This window comes from Amphiura filiformis, chromosome 20 (genome assembly GCF_039555335.1).
Source record: "Amphiura filiformis chromosome 20, Afil_fr2py, whole genome shotgun sequence".
Classification (NCBI taxonomy): Eukaryota; Metazoa; Echinodermata; class Ophiuroidea; order Amphilepidida; family Amphiuridae; genus Amphiura; species Amphiura filiformis.
Window position 1 is genome coordinate 15445982 of NC_092647.1, and position 17444 is coordinate 15463425.

Genomic DNA, 17444 nt, shown 5'->3' on the forward strand with positions numbered 1-17444 from the left:
ACTCAAGTTGGATGCCCTTACTTTTGTAGATTCTTACTTGCATCTTAAGCTCCGACACAGTTTAACATAAAAAGGTTTTTTCACACTTGACAAGAAACATTGACATTTTTCATCTTCACAATTTATTTCTCCTGAGATTGCCAATTTTCTTCTAACATATTTCACATTGTTCCACAATATATACTATAAGGTAAAACCCCATTGTGTGATTTTGACGTTTGATTGATGTATTAGAAAATCATTAACAGTTACTATAAGATTGGAAACAACTAGTGTCTCCCTTTAGAATGAGAGGAACATTGGATTAAATGAAGACTTGTTGTGTGTAAGTGTGGGTATTGCTTTCAAACTTGACATATTAGATTGAAAGCGTCTCATTGTGGAATACACTGCTATAGAAAATAAGGGAAACTTATATGTAAACATGCAAACAACTGCTTTAAAGTGGCACTGCTTATACTTTGATTTGCCCCCCCCCCCCAACCCTCAAATTCATAGTATAGTGTTGTAAATAATTACAAATCTTATTGTAATTGTCTTTCTTGGATTTCTGGTTGAAAATTGTGTGAAAAAAACCCAGAAATGTGAGGAATGAGCAATTTAGGGGTCTTTGAAGCTGAAATTTGCAAAATCAGGGGTCTTTCAGTACTTTATTTTGGTCAAATTCAGGGGTCTTTCGGAGCTGAGTGATCCAAACACAGAGTTTTTTCCAGGGGAGCATACCCGTATGGTTTAAGTGCCACCCCGAGATCCTATACATGTATATTGCAGTCAGTTTTGAAAAGAGTAGGGTGTTTACCACTGGCTGTCCCTGTCTGTTCATGTGGGGCCTTCAGATTACAATTGCTGCTTGGATACCCTTCTGCATGATCAGTAAAATCAAAATAAATAAAAGCAATATGGGGGTCTAATCTGGCATGCACAAAACCAAGGCAATAGTGCAGGTAGAAGGAGATGGCTGGCCAATGAACTCAATGTACCCTCCCGCAGTATTCGTCTCAGATGACAATTTTTGTGCCATAACACAATTATCCCCAGTCTCTGGATACTCTAAATATCACAGCCATCTTAGACAAAATACCGCCAAAATGACTTTAATGTCTCTTGTTGAAGACAAGCCTGTTTGCAAATTCTGACATTGTTGTTAACCCCCTGAGCACTGCCTGCCAATCTAACATTGCCTCTGATTGGCCCATTACGTGATATCTTCACTTTAATCACCAATCAGAATGGAGCTTTGCAAATAATTCACCCCAATTTTTTTGCGCAGTGAAATTGTTCTAACAATGTTGCTGATTGGTCCAAATGATAATGAAAACTTCTTTTTGACCAATAGGCAGGTAGTTCTCATAGGGTTAATTACAGTGCACTGGGATACTATAGTTGGCAGTTACAATGACTAATTCTATCATTTTCATGATCTATTACTAACAAAATTTGCTGAGAAATCGCATCATATGTTTCCCTGGTGCAATGTTTATTTCTCATTTGTATAGATTTAGCTTTGCGAAATGGTTAATTATATTAACTAATAGTAGCCCAGGATTTTGCACGCTTCTCCACGTTAGAATGGGTGACTCTGAATAAAAAAAGAGTAATTGGGTTTCAAGTTTGTGGGTTTTGTGAAAAAAAAAAGATAAGTAGAAACATGAGATATTTAAAGGAGGATACTTTCATCTTGGTTTAATGACCGTGACCCTCAAACCCCATCTTTCATGTAGATATTTCAGTCCCTTTGATATAAGCGCCACAATTCGCACATTTGAAGGCCCATATTTTGGGAAATAAAATGGGTCAGACCACTCCAGGCTGGTGCTTTTTTTTGGTATGAGCTTGAAACGGTCCATGGGTTAGCATGTGTCCCTTACAGACCAACCTGGGTAAACAAACAAACAAACAAACACTTGGTATTTGGTAAAAACAGTGTATTTTATGAAGCTATACATACCTATTACTGAATTGCAATCTAATCTTCATTGTAATAGCTTGTAATATGCATTTTTTTTCAGAAATGCTATCTACTGAAGATAGCAAGTCATGTTATTTTACAGAAATGCTAGAAAGCAACATTCTAGTGCAAAAGTACCGTCTACTGTTGATAACATTACACACTGAACTAGTCAACAAATTGAATGCAAACCTCAAGAGCTTTGCAACCTCCTCCATGTACAATACTTCTAACTATAAACTGTGTCAGAGCCCATACAACTTGTAATTTTTCATTCTACATTGTCAAACTTGAAATATTCTATCAGATTTGTTTAATTTCCCAAGCAATAGGAGCAGAAGCAACGTGGCCTAGTTTATGGCTCACCTATCCTAACCTAATATCATGCATTCTTACCGTTGCTCCCATGTGGTACACATGATATTCCTCAACTTTTACTTGAAGATTTATTCAATCTAATCGTACAACATGTTCATTACTAGTTTGGCAAATAACAAAAGGTTATTTGAGTTTAATTTCAAGACACTTGAATTGTGACATTTCTATAGGTAAAATTGCCTCTATTTTATTAATTTGGTGGCCAAAAAGCTCTATTTAGTATTGTTAAGTGGCAAAAATGCATTTTTGGACAATTTTGTCAAAAAACAATGTCAAATAATACATCATCCACTAACTAATTCCATCATATCAGGAAAACGGTTGCATCTTTTGCATTTCTGACTTCAGATTCAAATTCTACACAAAATTTCACCTTAGAAAAAGTATTTTTTATCACTGAAAAAGCAACTTCAATTTTTGGGCATTTTGTCCGCGAAACCATGGTCAAACCTCGAATCTTGTCCTAATGTACTGACATCACTGGCTCAAGGAAACACAAAATGCTTTCATTGGGCTTTTGCAACTGCATGATGGGAGAGCATTATTTGATCAAAGGGTCGTCTACTTGTCTGACTCGCCCTCATCTCTGCATCATACAGGCAGCATTATGACAATATATCCTTAAACCAAAATAACTTCATGTATTGGACGCTTATACTTGATGGTCCTATAAACAGCACTGATTCATTCAGCCCTATTCCTAAGCATCTACTCTACCATCAGAGCAAAATGCTGTTCCAGTTGAAATGCACTCTCCCCCTGTGGAAGATTTTGGGAATATCTTCCACAGGAGGAGTGTGTTTTTCAAATGTAATTGGTCAGAGTTAATCATTTTGAAGACACATACTCCCACTGTGTTATGTCTTTACCTATATCTTCCACAACTGGAGTGAGTATTTCAAATGGAAGTTACCCAATTGTCTATTCTATTCAAAATTGATACTCCCTCTGTAGCAGACTTGAGCTAAATCTTCCACAGGGGTAGGGTGGATTTTAAATGGAATAGCCCAATGTGAGTAAATGAGGATGAGACTGACATGTGAAATTACAAGAATTTAGGTTTTGATATCATAGCAATATCCATATCACATGTTGTAAAATTATCTGTAAAGTTTATGGTCACTAAATTAAGACTGGCCAATACCAAAAAGCTACGATGAAATTTTTTTATCAGTTTCATTGCCCAGCTATTTCGCCAGCCCAGGGGAAAATAGGAAAAGTGATCCTGCCAGGGAATTGAGCCCAGGACCTCTGGTTTACGAGACTAGCACCTTAACCACTTGGTTAAGGCACCAAGTGGTTAAGCCCTTAACCACATGGTTAAGGCACCAAGTGGTTAAGGCGCTGGTCTTCTAAACCAGAAAAGGTCCTGGGTTCAATTCCCGGGAGGGATCACCTTTCCAATTTCCTCCTTTAATAATGGCTCAACAGCGAAACTGATAAAATTTCATCATAGTTTGCTTATTCCTGTAGAAAAAAAGCCACTGTTTTTCATATACCAGAAAGGTTCGTTTAAAGTTTGAAACTATTTGAAATCAAATCAAAACAGAAACACATACCAACATTATAGAATCCTGCTGGGGGTATACATTTCACCATACAATATTTACATAAATGCATTTCATTATACAATAAAATCACACTCAAGTCCAAAAAGCTGCTAAAATTACCTGCAGTCATTTAATTTACCACCTCAAAATGGTAAAAAGAAAGCTTGTGTAAACATAATCTGTGTAAGCATGGCTGAGAATTGACTGTTGATGGAGCCATCTCAACAAGACTCTCGGGCAGGGTGTTTTTCATGCAGTACTATCTTCTATAATCATAGTTAGCATACTAATATAAATTTTGGCAGATTTCGATGTTAGCATACTAATATAAATTTTGGCAGATTTCGATGTTTCTCTGAAAGTTTAGAGATCTAGTATACCAAGAACCTCTGAACTAATACTAAGCATGTTTTTACTCAAGTCATGTTTATTTCAAGTAGGCCTATATAGCGTGGAAAATTGATCATTCTTACATTTTTTACAAACTTGTATAAACTTGCAGTTTTTCACGTCTGTGCTTTACACGCTAAATGTTGAAACATTTACAGAATTTCCAACATTCACATAGGCTATCTCAAGAACTACTGAACCAATACTAGGCTTGTTTGCACTCACTTTAATGCATTTTTCATGCTGATTCCAAATATGGTAATGAAAAATTGAATTTTAAGAATTTTTGAAAAAGTTTTGAATTTTTTGATATGTCGTCTGCACTCGACACCCGCGTGGAGATGGTTAACGGATTTTAAGCATGAATGATGTATGCAATAACAATGTTATAATGTTGTATAATCAGGAAGAATAAGCAACTAAATTGAGCAGATTATGAATTATCCCAGGCAAGTGTTCATTTAGTCTTTTAGCTGTTTTGTCTTCTTTGTGATAGTGCCATTTGTAAAATCCTCCATGTGTTTTTACTGCGCATAATACATTTACTTAAAATACATTTGCTAATCTTAAGAGCAGATTAAATCTGATTTGTTTTTATAATCAGGATGTTTTAATATAAATCTAAAGCTTTTGTTATTTTGGAGGAAATTTTCATTCGATAAAATTACACATCAATATAAAAATATGTAAGGTTTTATAAATTAAAAGCTCTTCAACTTTGCCATTAGTTTTTTGTATTATGAAGTACTCAACAGTTAGTACCAACATTTCCTTGGACAATATACAATTACATAATTTTCATTCACACTAGGACATATTATTTGCACTATGATCAAGTTAAAAAGAAGTACAAATAATGGTAGTAGTGAATGAAGTCAGCAAAGATTCAGCTAAAATCACCACACTTTCAGCTGTTCCTGGGTGATGAGTGAAGAAAATAATCACCACACGAGGGCAGTAAGCACACTTGTGTAACCATCATGTATAGCATGTGTATTGCTATCTACAGTAGATAGCATTTTGTAATATAAGGCTGATTCATCATAATTTCAACACTGTAACTTCAATTACCCTCTGTCAGTGGAATAAAGGAAACATGGTGACAACAAATTTGCGCTTCATGTTGGCAATTAATTAGAAACAATCATTAATTCATTTAATTTCTTTGAGAAAATAAGGAATCGGCCATTATTATTTACGTCAATTTTTTATTCTCTTTCAATGAAGCTTTGACAGAGAATGACACTTTATCAAATGATGGCACCAAAGAGCAAAACAACAAAGAACATGATTGGATAACCAAATCACACAATCAGCCTGCTTTGGATCCAACCGCATCGTAACTTCGCGCAAGCGGAACAATTTAAAACCTCCATACAGAATAAATAACATTTGTGACCTGCTCCCACAAAACCAGACATAAATCACTAATTTTGAAAATTGAGTTTTTGATGTCATCATTTAGTATAGGTCTTCAGCTTTCATTTAATACAAAAATTATGTTTCTGGGACATGTGGTCCTCATTCTACAGTCTTTCACCGGGAAGGTCCAGTATTTGATTTAATTCAAAATCTTGTGATTCTAACAACTGGATGACTGAGAATATTCACTATTTTTTTCCAATTTGTTTTACAATGTGTCTTGAATGTTTTAACTAACTGTTAAAACACATACAAAATGTATGTTTAGAAAGATACAACAACCAACGTTTTGGGAGTCTAAAATATCTTTTTTACAAGTCTTTTACAAGGTAAAAGCAACAGCACAAGTGGTGCTTGACGAAACATTTATTATAATGATAAATATCTTGCAGTGTTTTCTCACATTTCATGAACACCACATTCACTCAAAATTCAATCCCATAAAAGCATATCAAATCCTCCCCAAGGAGCATTTCACCAGGCACATGGTCTTACATTTACCCAATATTCAGACCCCTGAGAACATGTTGCCATCAAACTATGTGTCTTCCCCAGATCACCAGACGCCAACAGAATATTGCCAATCAATTTGTTCTCAATCCCTTGGCCTAATTGGGCTATTCCATTTAAAATCCACACTACCCCTGTGGAAGATTTTGGAAATATCTTCCACAGGGGAGTATAATTTCAAAGGGAATGAACACATTAGGCAGCTCCATTTAAAACTCATTCTCCCTCTGTAGAAGATTCAGGTTGAATCTTTTGCCAGAGGGTGTATGAAATTCAAATGGAGCTGCCAAATCTTGATGAATCTATCTGTGAGGCCAAATTTGGGCACAAATGCTAATTTTTGGAGAAAATCCCAATTTCTTTGGTCACCATAACAAAAAATTTCTTGAGTAAACAACTTTTTTTATTAAGTTTTAAAAACTAGATTAAAATATCTAGGAAGTGTTTTTAATTTTTTTTAATTTTGACCAAATATTTTTTCTTCCCCCCCCCCCAGTTTTCCCCCACTTTTGAGGCAAAACCCCAAATTACGTAAATTTCCACTTTTTATGCAATTTGGTGCAAAATTTGTCGATTTTTCCCCCCTGAAATTCACTTTGCCCCCCACCCCCCAAAAAAAATTGCTGGTGCCGCCACTGCTTTTGCCCCTCTGCAAGCCTGCCAAAAACCACAGCAGCGCATTTTACCACTCCCTGTCTATACCAGTATTCCAACCTGACACAGTGGGTATTGTTTTACACCCCATCTCTTGTTTCATGTCTCTACTAATGAAAAGTGTTGCTACTGACAGCTATCTTGAGTGGTCTGGGGTCTGTTGGGAGGATGACTCAATGACATAGGTTTCAATTTTCACATCAGTTTTGTAAGAAATAAGAGTCTTTATTTTCGAAATATGGGTTAAGTCTTTCAGCTTATATTGTTTTACGTTTTGGTCAAACTGTCATAATTGGGCTTCAGAGACTGAAATGTTTACAGTGTTGCAGTCGAGTCCACCACATCAGAGTCCGAGTGCCTGGTATCAGAGTCTGTGACCGAGTCCTAGTCCTCGACTCTCAGCACACCATAAAGTGTGCTGAGGCTTGTGGATCAACGTCTAGGTATTGTGCCTATTCGTAGCGCACAATAAATCACTGTGTTTTTTTTTAGTCTGAGTCCAAAACCTTAACGGTTGAGTGTGAGTCCTAGTCCATAACTGTTGAGTCTGCATCTTTTACTGTCGAGTTTGAGTTCTCTCATAAATTCCATTCAGTGTTTTAGTCAACTTTATTGTCACCCTACTATGATAATCAGTTTTTGTCATTTTGAGAACAAAGTACAAAATATGGTTCAAGCATGCATCAATTACATATTCTTTTAATTGGTATTATCATCATTTGTTCTGGTGCCAAGGTTGGTGAATATATATGTTTAAATGCATGGTTGAACCATATTTTGTACTTTGGTCTCAAAATTACACAAAATGACTTAAGCAATTGGTGTAGCATGCTGACGTTATATGGTAACTTGCATATATCATATATCTAAATACCTCACTGCAAAAATGCGAGATTTCAAAAAGATCAAGGTGACCATGTGCACAAGGATATGTGTACCAATGATGGCACCTTCAGGTGGTACTACACCCCCTGATAAATTTTGTGACTAATTTTGCATTTTTCTCAAAAAATAACGACACACTGGTAACAAAAGTTATGTATATTATAGGGGCAAGGGATCCAATTATTTTACTGTAATTTCAGTGATTCAAGACAAGTGGTTCATTATATACGGTATGTTGAGAAATGAGGTACATTCTAGCGGTACCTCTTTTCTTGTCATAAATAACGTACCCCTTGTCTTAAGTCACTGAAATTCCAGTGTAGTAATTGGATTCCTTGTCCCCTATAATATACACAACTTTTGTTTCCAGTGTGTTATTATTTTTTGGAAAAAAATGCAAAAATAGTCACAAATTTATCAAGGGTGTAATGCCACCTTAATCATTGCTGGAGGAAACTTGGGAACTGAAGAAAATTCCCCACAATGCAACTAATGATGTAGACTGCCATAAACTACTTAATTTGGCAGGAGTTATATTTTGGGAATGATTAAATAGCGTTTTTGTGAAGAATTAGTTTCACAAATCCAGAAATTCACAGTCACTTGTCAAAATGCACAAAAATGAAATTTGCAGACCTGTGAATCTTTGCTTGTTGTAAAATTGTGCCAATCACTAGGATCCACACATGCTCATCTATCAGGGGCGCAGTTCTTTAACCCCATGTACATTTGGACATTTATTGAATGACCCTTAAACATTTGGGTACTAAAACTCATACTCTACAACTTGACATCAAATTTTGCACTATGATTGTTTAATTGAGGTTATTGAACTATGCCTTTGGGATGAGGTCATTGTGGTGAATCAAAGTAATTTTAGAGTATCTCAGGCAGGGGGGGCCGGCCAAGATTGGCTCAATTTTGACGCGTGTCATTGGTTTTACGTAAACACAAAAATGTCTCAAATTATTCCAAAACTGTACGTATGTTATTAAGCACTATTTTATCAGTCTAAATCCGTTGAGGTTCGCAAGTGAACCTCATTGTAAGTACTGTTTTTTAAATTTTTTTGTATGAATAACGCACGATATGTTACGATATATACTGAAAATGTCCCCCACGTGTATCAGCGAGTATACGTAGTGTAGTGGTTATGGAGCTCGCCCCCCACGCAAAGGGTCCCGAGATCGATTCCCATCCCCGCCGCTGATTAAAAAATTTTCTTCTTCTCTTTTCTTTGAATTTAAAATTATTTATTTTCATGTGAAAATGTATATATTGCACTGGGAAATATATTTTGTGCATTTTTTTTCTGTAATGGGGCCACTCGGCCAATAGAGCTAAAAGCGGATCTTGGCTCCGGGAAAAAATAATTAAGTCCATCGTGCAGGCAGTGTTGCCGTCATATTGTCTGTTTTGTTTACGCTTTTGGCTGTTGCCACATTGAATAATGTAGTCCACCATCGTCTGATCTCAGGGGTACAAGAATGGTGATGCTCTCCCATGATGCAGCAGGGATAACATCCAAGATACTTAGTGATGATGATGTTGTATGGTATGATTTATGACAGGTGTTCATTGTGACACACACACAAATGTGTCATAATGGCCAATGACCTCATCACATCATGCACACATACCAGCAGATAATTATCATCATTAGGTAAATTTATGGCATCTCTCTACAAAAAAAGGTTTTATACTTTCAATGGATATCATGTTTTTCAAGCTTCCAAGTTTACCCTAAGGCAATGAAAAAGCCAATCTGTTCTACGGACGTACATACTTACCAAGTAAGGTTGGACAGGCTTGATTTTTTTTCTTCTGGAAGATGCTAAATGACCCTAAAAAGTTACCAAAACTTAGCTTCAAAAATCTAAACATTTTGTACAAACATATTTTGAAAATTGTCTACATTAAAAAAATTCATATGCCCAATGTCATGTCTAGTTCAGTTGTTAGAGGTGGGAAAAGTCTCGTCACACAAAATAATGTTCAAAACCAACAAGAAACTGATTTGATACGGTTTTTATATTTTTCAACTTGGCTAGTTTTACACACACAAAAAAAACCCGCAGTGATTTATAGTGTGCTACGCACAGGCACAACGCCTAGGCGTTGATCCACAAGCCTCAGCACACTTTACAGGTTGTCGCTAACCAGTATGGCCCCACATCATTCCATAAACCATTTAACAACAATTCAGGGACTTTGCTGCTACAAGAGCGCACACCCTAGACATTCCACAAATAACCTTTTACTGCTGCCTCATTTTTATGAAATTATCAGTGCTTTACCAGTAAATATCACACAATTTGTATTCATCCATTTTAAGCTCAACAAAATCAAAATGCTATAGCTTCCAATAAAATAGAGGGAATTAAGTTCAACTTCCACTGATTATTGTTTAAAATATCACATTATGCATAGCTATCTATCTACAGAAGATAGCATAATTATACAGTTTATAGTTTAAAATATCACATTATTTGTATTGTTTATGCATAGCTATCTTCAGTAGATAGCATGTACACAGTTTTTCGTTTACAAAATCAAATTCTGCATGTATTTTGCTTTCATTTAAAATATCACATCATGCATAGCTATCTTTAGTAGATAGCATGTACATAGTTTTTTCATTTAAAATATCAAATTTTGCCCAGCTATCTTCAGTAGATAGCAAGTACAGTTTTGTTTGTTAAAAATATCAAATTTTGTATAGCTATCTTCAGTAGATAGCATGTACACAGTTTTTAGTTTAAAATATCACATTATCCATAGCTATCTTCAGTAGATAGCATGTACATAGTTTTTAGTTTAAAATATCAGATTTTGCACATGCAGCTATCTTCAGTAGATAGCATGTACATAGTTTTTTGCTTAAAATATTACATTATGCATCTTCATTTGTCATATGCACATTGGCTTTCATTTAAAATATCACATTTTGCATAGCTAAAAGTATCACATTTTGCATGGCTATCGTCAGTAGACAGCATGGATGTTAATTTTAGTTTAGGAGGATAGCAAACTGCATGAATTCACTGGAACCTGGACTCCAAAGTTAGGACAAAATAACTTCCAATTCCTGATTTTAAGTGGCTGGTTAAAGTCCCCATTAAGCTCAAAGTACCAATCCAGGATTAACAATTGATGTACACAGAATTTATAAATAACATTTGACAGACTGAAAGTGCTGTTTAGCTCTGTTTGTATACCTACTCAGATCGTGAGTACTTATCATCCAATATGACGCATGTATATGATGTGCATGAGACACTGAGTGTTGCATGACTAAAAGGGAGGGCTCACTTCTTGGCCTGAGATGAAAGAATTTCACATCAGTGTTTATCAAGCCTGTTACTAAGGTTGTCTTTTAAGCCTTGTCCAAGCATGTTGATAGTTACAAGTTCTAAGCTGCTGAGCACAAAGATTTGACAATTGTTTTTTAAATAATGAAGAAAAGAGGTGCCCTATGTGCTTCACCCTAGCAGGGTGTAAGACAACATAATTAAAGCCATATTGTAACATTTGCCGAGGAGGATGCCGTTAATATTTTTCAAAATTCTGATTTGTACACGATTGTAATATAATAAATAATAATAATGGACATTTATAAATTGCACAAAACAAAAGGTCTCTAGGCACTGCACAAAACCAAAAGTACAGTAAACTACATCTTAAAACTACAAAAGCATAAAACCATCAAATATATAATCTTAATCTTAAGATAAAACAAGCAATCCTAATATACACATACATCAATAATGCTGGGGTCAATTTACACATAAAGCTATTAAAAACGACTAAAAGCATCAAAATATACACATGCTACAAACATTAAAAACACAACAATCAATGAAAAGAGTACATAATAATGGTTCGATGTACTTTAATAAACTAACATACCCTGCAAAAATCAAGGCTTTAGGTGCTGTATTTGTGACAAAATCTTAAAATGATGCGTCTCGTCATTCCCACGATCAAAATATCACTATATCACATATATACAAGCTGTATCAAAATGATTGGTACCCATTAGTTTCCATTGATAATGGATGAGTCTGACATACAAATTCAACCCATGATAGAAAAATTGTGTAACAAGTCATAAACTATAGGACATTTCAAAAGTATTATATTTGGAAGATGCAGGTTGTTCAATTAACATCAAAATTGATGGATACCAATCATTTTGATACATCCTGTACGCGATGTTCATTAGACAGTATGTGGCATACAGGATGGTCATAACACATCATGTCTTATTTCTCCTTATGGAAATGTTAGAATATGGCTTAAATATATGCAAGGATCGGATATCAATGCCTCAAGCCAAAGAAATGATTGGGCAAAGTGACATGATAAATTGAGAGAGTGAACAAATATGGACTCAGCAGGACTGAACCCCGGTCACTTGATCTCCGGTCTAGATATTATTTCACCACACTACCTGAGCCCACAGTTGGTACACAACTGTAACTGTGTCTTATCAATCAATCATATTATATATGTGACATGATTTGGTCCATGGAGGCCAAGTGCGGGAAATTTGAAATTGAGATAAAAGCAAAACTATGGGTTTAAAAAACAATGAAATACATAAGAAAATGGACATCACAAATCTTCATAACTTTAGAAACAGGTGTGGCCTGATGTTTGTATAAGGTAGTAATTATAGTAACTCAATTTTCAAAAATGCCTCCTTTGGCCTCCATGGACCAGATTGTGTCACATATAGGTTTTTCAGACAAAAGAATAGCAACCCGAATGGTTTTTTTTAAGTATTTTAGATTTTCACAATCTTTACATTTATTCATCTTGTAGGTGTGTATTTTATAGTCTATATTCATTTTTTTATTTTGATTATATGACAAAATTACACAACCTTCAAAAATATGAAATTTTGTCATATAATAACATTGTTAAGGCATAAATTTTGCAAATATATACTAACATGTACGAAGGTCCCCTTCTGCCAGAAATTGCAAAAAAATAATCACTTATACAGGAGTTGATGTAGTTCAATGGGAGGTATACAACTAATTGTGTTTAGTTGCTATCCCATAAGCTCCCATAAAATATTTTAGTCAGGACTGATTTTTGTTCTACCTTACCTTGATTTCCCAGGGGCAGTCACAGATCTTCCAACATTATCCTAAGTAGGTAAACATAAGAATAAGAAGAATGAATAAATCAAGTTTTAAGTTTTATTTCATTTTTAAAAGCGGTACGGACATGTTTAAGGAAAAGCATATTCAAATATTTTCTGCAATGTAATGCGATGGTCCACCAAAGCACCCATTTCCATCCATGTTGCTTTAACATTTGACAAAACAAGACACCTGCCATGCAACTACTTCAGTGTGTTCTTTATAGACTTATCATACCCAGTGCATATCACTAGACTCGCTCGCCAGTCCTACGATACACCGTACCTACGGACTGGCTCACGCCATTTTGTTTGTCTATGGGAAATACACACTTAACGGTTTGCGCAGGTCAGATATTCAAAGAATTTCTTCAAAATTTAATCAATGGTATATAAAATTGGTACCCACCTTATTGTGCTTGCTAATTTAAGACTCGGTTGAAACAAAGGATCGCATGCATTTTAGTGTCCAAAAAGGCAAAATTACCGTCAAAGATCTTCCAAATTCTGCACCCTTGCGAAGGGTTCAGAATTCGAATCGGGAATAAAAATATCCGATCTTTGCGATCAAAAACACAAAATTACAACTTTAAACATACTGTTGGCAATAGACATTATTGACAGAATATATTCTATATAGAATAGAACATTCGACGTCAACTTCTCAAAATATTGGACAAATATGCTCACCAAACATTGGGAAAGTACGCAATCCAATTCCCATTCAAACGCATGAGAAACTGAAAGTGCATAATCCCGGCTAGTGCATAACACTCACATCACTAACTAGTTGCTTACCTTTAACTGTAATTATATATCCAGCGTAATTATAATTAAATCCAAGAAAGAAAAGTCCAAATTCAGGTCTTGATATGATACTTAAAGCTTCCGTAAGAAAAATATCCTGATCAATGATTGCAACTCTACCACTATACTATGACTGTGAGAATGTCTGAAGCACCATGTTGATCAATAGGTACAGCTGATACCATGAATGAAATTGCTTGGCTGTTTGCTGCCATCACAGAGCAGACACTGCTCACTTTCTTTCATCCTCTTATTGTCAAATAAAAGTACACAATTAAAGTATTGATGAGGAGTAGTCAATATTATTGGTAAATGCATTAACTAAGCATCTGTAGCCTAAATGGGCTTATAATATTTTTTCATTAATAAACTGATAACATGATTAGGTGGAGTCAAGCACTATGCTCTTTTGTTTAGGAAAGACAACAAAGCCCTTGGTTGATATCAATTGGCTTTATATCAACATAATAGGTCAGTAAAGAAATGTATTTATTTTATTTATTTTATTGCATTGGCAATCAATTAATTGCAGAATATAGGTGGAATACTTATTTCATATATTTTTAAATACATATATTATTATTTCATAGAGAAGCGCATCGTTCCGATCCCCAATATGAGTACTGCAAGGGTTTTTCCACTTTCCTGTTCAGTGTCTTTATTATTATATATTGTTACATTAAAAAAAAGGTAATGTAAATGGCTTTGTTCGCCATAATAGGTAAACCCCTAATTTTTCCCTCAATTGGGTGCATTTCCCCCAACTGACTGACAAAAGTGGGGCCCGTTCCACTGGTCCCCTTTTCGCACACCACTTCCCTGAAATGGCAAAACCATTGTGTTGCCCTCTGCAAATTTGGTAACTGAAAGAAAAGTGTTGACTGTATTACCCACATATTTGAAATCTGAAATAATAGATTAATAAGAGATTTGTATTTTGATGGGAAATAATTTAGTAGAGATGATGCTCAAAATGAAGTGGAAATGAAACAGAGAACATCCTCCTTTAAAGGTGTGTGACCACATCAACAGCCTCATTCCCCATTTTTCCTCATCAAAACCAAGATGTTGGTACCAGAAAAATGCTCTTATTTTTCTCATTACCCCCGTAAAATCTAATCCCCAAGATATGTTTGGTTCAGATGGTACAAACAGCAATGTTGTAAAAGATGATAGCAACTACCAAAAGTATGTACTATCCTATGCATAGGGAATTATTATACACATTTTTACTCCTCATATCAAAACCGCTGGAGTAATTTATCCAAAAAATTGGAAATAGATTACTTCAATAATAGGCCTCAATGTATGATAGAAAAACATTACGAAAAAATTCTGACCACTCTCCTTTAAAATGCTGAAAAAAATGCAATTGTACACTTTCAAACTGATAACAGTACATCTACTCTTATTGCATTATTGGTAGCAATCCAACCCAGCTAGTACATTTGTACCTCACATTGATTTTTGTCAGTATACTAACTTTCTTCCCTCATATTGAGGGAACTGTGAGCAGATATTATTACGGGAGTAAAGATTATTGCGGTATATTTGTATCAATCATTGCTCACTCATTCAGTAAACTGGTTTTTAATCCCAGAAACAATGACTCAGTGTCAATATAATTCACCCTGTAGTAACACAGTCAATGAAATACTTTTATTTCAACTGGGTTTCATATAGGCAGCTTCTATTTGTTTCACTCATTATCAATGAGGAATAAATTTGGAGATTTCAGTCAAGCATATGCAGGAATATGTATGTTGAATTTGGCGATTTCAGTCAAGCATATCCAGTGATATGTATGTTTTTAAAGTGTGTGTCATTGTACTTTCCCAAATTCCAACTAAATGTTTTCTTTCCAACCCCTTGGGCCAAGACATGATAGTATACACTTTTTTTTTATCTTAAAGGAGGATTTCTTGATCCTAGCATCCTCTTTTTATGACATTTTTCAGTAGATATCTACGAAAAAAGCTTATTCCCAAAATTTCAGTTGGTTCTGATTTTGCGTTTGCGAGTTATGCATGATTATGTGTATTACACTGCTCCACTGTTGTAATTTCGTTCTGGTATACCAGAACGAAATTCAAATTTTACGATATCTTTTCAAAACGAATTAATCTGCAAGAAATTTTTTGTACATAAACATTATGTAGCCAGGGGTTTCCAGTGGTATAAAAATCTCAACTTTTTTTGAAAAAAGTGGGGGGATGAGGCTGTGGATCACAAAATGCCTTTTTAATTTGTCAAAACAAAAAGGATTTTAGCACAAATTATACCAAATACTCTAAACAAGTTTCCCATGACTAAAAAATGCACCATGAGCATCAATCTGCAAAATGAGTGGGCAAAATGACCCATTTTTGTTCTTTTCAACCACTTTTTGACAAATATTCAGGCCGATCCCCCCCCTCCCATTTCAAGCTGGATTGGCACTAAATGTACCCATGTACAGCAAGCTAGTCGAAATCATCTCCTCACTTTGTCGTTCAATTACTGCCACACCAGCCATCTGTCAGTGAATACCCAGGTTTATTGCACTGATTACTTCACTTCACTGGCTATGCTCATATATATTACACCTACAATTATTTCTAGCTATTATTGCGTTTTAGTAAAGTTCCCGACATCCAGCGTGATTAGAAACATAATCTGTTTTTGTTTTAATATGTCCTCTTATGTTCTGCTGGCTGTCGCATGGAGATCAATTTCTGATAAGACTACTTTTTATCCTTACAGGAAAGAGCAACCATATTTTGCAAACTATCAATTGGTATTGGTGGGCAAGTATTGGGGTGTGCAGCTCATTTTGTAATCAGAATATTCAATACAATTGTAGTGCAACAGAATATGTCTAAAATGCTATGGAGGGGGCTGAAACACACATAAATATTTATCCACATTTAGACCAAATTGCTGCAAATACGCACTCATGCCAAATTCTTGGGAAGGGGGTCCCAAATATACTGGGGTCATAAATTTTGGGAAAGAAAAATGGGGTCATAAAATTATGTAGGGAGTCACAAGATGACCACAGATAGTGTGTTTATTTTATTCAAAAATACAATTTTAGCCTGTTTAGGGGGTAAGGTGTATCGGTGGTGGTGGTGGTGGGAGGTGTCATAAATTTTTTGTTGCCGAAATAGGGGGGTGGTCGCAATTTTATTGACGCCAACTTTTTGTAAATTTGGGACCCCCTTCTGAAGAAAATGCCAGCACCTTACAAGTTTTGACAAAATGTTCAAACGTTTTCAATATACAAATTGAGTACAATGTTCAAATGTCAACTTAACATATTAAATTGAGTACACATACATTTAGTTCTGGATTGGTTTATTTTGTATTGAATTCTTAAAAAAATGAAATTAAAAAGGGTCTATTTGGAAAGAATTTGTAAAATTTGGTTTATGGTATACAATCCAAATACACAGTGATGCAGGACATTGGGGGATGAACAAGTGACAACTGAAAAGAGCAAGAAATAGGGTATTTTGATTAATATGAAGGCATGGTTTAGCATATCCCTTTAAGTTTGGAACATCAATAAGCGATAATATGTTTGTATAGTTTTGTATCACATTGAAATACCATTCACTCAAACATGTTTGATTGCTTCAGGATGAATCAAGATCAAAGTAAAATCAAATCAAATTGGAGAGACTGCAAACTTGCTGGTAAACACCTAGATGAAAGACATAAATATGCCCAGTTTTGCTCATCAATAACAAGCGATTATCTTTGCATT

The 17444-nt window shown here is 35.2% G+C and overlaps 1 long non-coding RNA gene across 1 annotated transcript in view; it reads right to left on the reverse strand.

Annotated features, from left to right (window-relative positions):
• Positions 1 to 13910, reverse strand: part of LOC140142650 (uncharacterized) — a 36336-nt gene extending 22426 nt beyond the window's left edge. Inside the window, exons 1-2 of the long non-coding RNA XR_011857551.1 lie at positions 13688 to 13910; positions 12855 to 12895 (exon numbers count right to left, since the gene is read on the reverse strand). This is a non-coding gene — a long non-coding RNA (uncharacterized lncRNA). The remainder of the gene's footprint in view (positions 1 to 12854; positions 12896 to 13687) is intronic.
• Between the last annotated feature and the right edge of the window lie 3534 nt (positions 13911 to 17444).